We start from the raw sequence: 5,149 nt of genomic DNA, 5'->3' as shown, positions 1-5,149 counted from the left end.
GCATCCTTGCTGGTAATTGGGTTGTAGAATTCTAAAAGTTGTCGGTGTAGCTTTTAATAGCAAGTCCAGCCTTGGACAGTGCTCGGGGGATAGGGGAGAGGAAATGACCCGAGGTCCGGTGGACAACCCTCCAGCCTTGGAGAGTCCGAGTGAGGGTGGGAGCCCGAGCACAAGGGGGGTGGGGAATTGACAGGCGTGCAGCCCGAGGGTTAGGCATTTTTTTATTTTTTTTATGTCAGCCCGAGGCCTGCAGACTCATTTCCATATTTTTTTTATTTTGTATTATTTAGACAAACAAAAAAAACTAATATTTTATTACTTATTGTCAGGGAGAGGGCTTCAAAGGTGAAGATGCAAAAGGTAATTACTGTTCATTAATAGTAGTTACTATTCATTAAAGGTAGTTATTGTTCAATAGGATGGATTCAATAGTGGATTGTCAAGAGGGAGGGCTTAAGGGTGGAGTTGCTCTAATAGAAAGTATTTACTGCTCACCATTCAGGGGGCTTCTTCTTTATCTAGCTGTCTGTCATCCTCCAACCGGGATCACTTCCAGGCTACAGTAATTGGAGATGGCTAGCGAGCCACCGAGAAGAAGCTGAACGCAAAAGAGAAGAAGTTGAGCACGAGCGAGAAGTCGTCTGCTATTACATTGCTGGGATACCCCAAGCAATGGTAGCTTCTGTCATTCGCATTCCTTAACCTCCAAGTGGCCTTCAAGCTCCATTCCACCAGCCACTTCACCAGCCATCCCCGTAGTTGTACTCAATTATTTTATTTTTTCACTTAAAATTGTATGAATATTTTATTATAATAATTAAATAAATATTTTAAGTTGTGAATCTTGTGATCTATTTTAAAATTTTAGATTAATACAATTAGCATTAAATATATTTATTAGTAATAAAATGCGTCAAATATATGTAATAATGCATGCAAAATAATTTAACTACAAAATAAAAGAAAGTAATTTGATTAAAAAAAAATATATATATATACTACTGCTTGTTTATGAATTTTAATTTACCTATTGTTTTTTTTTTTTTGCAAACATAATATACCTACAATATAAATCTTGGTTGATTCATAATAAATGTTTATTTATGAATTTTAATTTACCTTTTTTTTTTGTACAAACATAACAAATTGTATGTTAATGCTTCTGGCAAAAAAAATAAATAAATAAACATAATGTACCTACAATATAAATGTTGTTTAATTTACCTACAAAATAAATGTGGTTTGATTCGAAATAAATTTACTTATATTTTACATATAAGTATAGATAAATTATTTTTAACACGCATATATAATAACAAATAAAAAATGGCTAATGTATGTAAAATAATTTACTACAAAATAAAAGAATAATAATTGATTTTTTATCAAACAATATTATTTTATGCAAAATAACTTATTGTATATATATATTTTTAAGGTAATTTAGCCAAAAGTCAATAAAACTTTACTATTAAGCCATATATCAATGACCTATTTTTATTAATTAGACATAGGTCAATGATGAATGCCATATAGGCTTTAAGTCATTATAAATAGTTAGAATTTGACTATTCTATCATTCTCTCTCTTTTTCTCTCTATGAATGTCCTATGGGCTTAAGCCATTATAAATACGAATTTAAATCCTCTCCGAATAAATTTTGTGGAGATCCTACGGACCAATGGGTCTCATCTATCACATCCCAAACCAACCCCGCCATAGCATGATATTGTCCGCTTTAGGCTTACCATTCCTTCACGGATTTGTTTCTGAGAACTCACACGAGAACTTCCAAGTGGGTTACCCATCCTGGGAATGCTTTCGCCCTAACTCACTTATCTTCGGAGTTCCAATGGAATCCGAAGCTAGTAAGTCCCCAAAAAGTCTCATGCTATAGGAGGTGGGCATATACATATAAGACACATCACCCCATTTTCGTTGGTCGGTGTGGGATCTTACAATCCACCCTCTAAGGGGCCTGACGTCCTTGTTGGCACACTCGCACTGAACGGCATAGTGGCTCTTATACCATTCTGACACATCCCAGACTGACTCCGTCGTAGCACGATATTGTCCACTTTAGGCCCTGGCCACGCCTTCACAGTTTTGTTTTTGGGAACTCACACGAGAACTTCCCAGTGGATCATTCATTCTGGGATTGCTCTCTCACGATCTCGCTTAACTTCTGAGTTCCAATGGAATCCGAAGCTAGTGAGTCCCCAAAAGGCCTCGTGCTATATGAGGTGGGCGTGTACATAGAAGGCACATCACCCCCCCCTCTCTGTTGGTTGATGTGGGATCTTACATCATGCATTAATACAAATCCAACGGCCAAAATCTCTTATCCTTCCTCTTTTTCTGTCAACTTTTCTCTTTCTCCCACACTTCAAAGCTCTTAACCTAGAACCATTAACTCCCTAAATTCTAAATTAAATTCAACCCCACCTTAAAATCAGCCCTAACACCGCCACAACTCACCCAACCATAACCATAATTGTAGGTCCCTCACCTTACCCTTTCCAAAATCAGCCTTAACACCGCCACATCCCACAATTACAAGTCCCTTGACCTTAAAATCTCAGCCGATGTTAACGAAACAACAAAGAGGGGGGGTCATGCAAACGAATGTCTTTTGGTTGCAAAGATCTTTTCATAACTATGGAAGAATGATAGAGAGAGAAATCTCAAAGATGAAGAAGAAGAAATAGATGACAAATAAAAAACTAAAACAGTAAGGGATAGTGAAAAAATATATCTGACTTAGAGAACCGATGACTTGCAATTGAATTTGGGGTTGTTAACAATAGTGGGGTGTGGGGGCGCGAAGGAGAAAAAAAAGTTGAAAGTGAAGAGAGGCGGGGGATGAGGCATTGGTCGTTGGATTTCTATTCCTATATAACTGATCTTAGGAGGATTTGAATCCTATAAATTGATAGAATATGTATATTCTATCTCACTCTCTCACCATTCCTTTACATGGAAGAGTCTGCTCAACTCAAAAAAAAAAAAAGGAACCAGGAAACGAAACGAAACCAATAAATGAACATTGCAATGCAGTGTCTGAATCCAAATGTAAAAAACAAAATCAGGAAACAGACACTACATTGCAGTGTCTGATTTGTATTGACTTATTCCAAATATAAAACTATGAGAAATGTAGTGTTAGTTGAAGTGGGTGTCAGTTGTAGTGGCATATTTTGTAAATTTTGTTTATTTTAAATACATTTAAGTATCACAATACATAATTGACCTATTTATAATTAACATAAATATTGTTGATTTAATATAGTAACTTTTTATTGATTTTTCACAAAATCACCCTTATTTTTATTCATACAAAAAATGTGCCCATAAATATATATATATATATATATATATATATATATATATATTGTTACTAATATTTATGAAAAAAAGGTAAAAATTCCATATGGAGTTAATTGCTAATCATATTTAGGGTGAGTAATATCTATACTATTATTATTTTGAACAAACGATATTTTCTAAACTAAAGGGGAGGGAGTGTATTTAGCCTCACAATGAGCTAGCAATAATGTGGTTTAAACTCGTTTTTGGTGGGAAAGACCTCTCACTTACAAATGAAGAGGAATACCACTAGATCGTAGTACTAAGTGGCAATATCTATACTATTAATAAGAGAAGAGTCTTTATCGACCAAAAAACGCAGGAAAAGACAACTCTACCCTTACTTTCATAAGTTGAGTTTATAAACAAGGTTTAGTAATTGTGGATACAATCAAAATAATAATTGTGGATAATCATTAAAAAATATAAAAAAGAAGTAAAAGTCTAAAACTAATGATAACTTCCCCACTTCCACCTCCAAAGCAGTTCTACTCTTTACGGTAACTTCCACACTTCCCCCTCAACCCTCAACCCTCAACCCTCAACCCTCAACTTCACTCTCTCTCTCTCTATTTATATAATAATTTATATTGCAATTAGTTATTTTATGATGTTTTTATTTCAATTAATTCTGTGACATCCCCGCCCAGGCCCCCACCACATCCCGGGCTCGACTCCGCCGTAGCACGATATTGTTCGCTTTAGACCCCGACCACGCCCTCACAGTTTTGTTTCTGGGAACTCACACGAGAACTTCCCAGTGGGTCACTCATCCTAGGAATGCTCTCGTCCGAACTATCTTAACTTCGGAGTTCCGATGGAATCCGAAGTCAGTGAGTTCCCAAAAGGCCTCGTACTAGGTAGAGATGTGAATATACATATAAGGCTTACAGGATCCACTCTCCTGGACAATGTGGGATGTAACAAATTGTTATTCATTTACTGTTCTTAAAATCAGTATGAGACAATTTGTGGATGAGAGTAGGGAAACTCTCATATTTTAGTGATTAATTCAAAGGTAAGAATTGGGAGTATGTTTGTCATCAATTATATCTTTTTCCACTCCTAGTTTGTAATTTGTGTTTGTTCGCATGTGTAGATGCATCTTCATGGCTTTTCTCAAGAAAAAAAAAAGTTAAGAGATTTGAATTTGGTTCTATAGTGCAAGTGACATATGAAAGTTGTTGCACACGCTTTGCGTGTATGCCAATTGCTAGTATTTATTAACATAACTAGCATATGCCTCACACTTTGTGTGTGAAAATAATTTTTATTTTTATTTTAAAATGAGATGGAGAAAGGGAGAAAAAAAAGGAATGTGGAAGAGAGAAGTTTTTAGTTTTTATTTTTCAAAATTAGAGGATGCTAGGATCACTTTGGGTGAGGCTTTGAAAAAAAAATTGTAAAATTTAGTTTGTGTGTACTTTACTGCCCATGATTTTGTTTTGTGGTAGAAGATAAAATTATTTTTTTACCCTTTTTGACTGATAAAGAGGGTTTTATTAATGTAATTTAGATTAGGGGTTTGTGGCATAAGTTGTAAATATGTTGTAATAATTGGTTATATATTTGTCTACATGGTAGTCTATTTGAAATTTAGGTTTTATTTGTATGTTTAATATTAGGTGGATTTTTGTTTGGAAAATAAGAGTTTCAAGGGCCTTTCTCTAAAGAACCCAAAGAATTACTATCTTGCTGGTGACTATAATATGCTTTGTATTTATTTCTGTGTGAAGTCTTCCAAGTATGTTCTTACCGAGATATGACGGCCATCGCAAATTGT

General features: G+C 35.0%; 1 long non-coding RNA gene across 1 annotated transcript; it reads left to right on the top strand.

Moving 5' to 3' along the window:
• LOC108173603 (uncharacterized) lies at positions 1-842 on the top strand. Its single transcript, XR_001790291.3, has 3 exons — positions 1-208; positions 330-360; positions 503-842. It is a non-coding gene; the product is annotated as an uncharacterized lncRNA (long non-coding RNA).
• Positions 843-5,149: the final 4,307 nt, after the last annotated feature.

Source organism: Malus domestica, chromosome 05 (genome assembly GCF_042453785.1).
Source record: "Malus domestica chromosome 05, GDT2T_hap1".
NCBI classification, from domain to species: domain Eukaryota; kingdom Viridiplantae; phylum Streptophyta; class Magnoliopsida; order Rosales; family Rosaceae; genus Malus; species Malus domestica.
The sequence above is the reverse complement of the archived record's forward strand: the minus strand, read 5'-3'. Positions and strand labels throughout refer to the sequence as shown.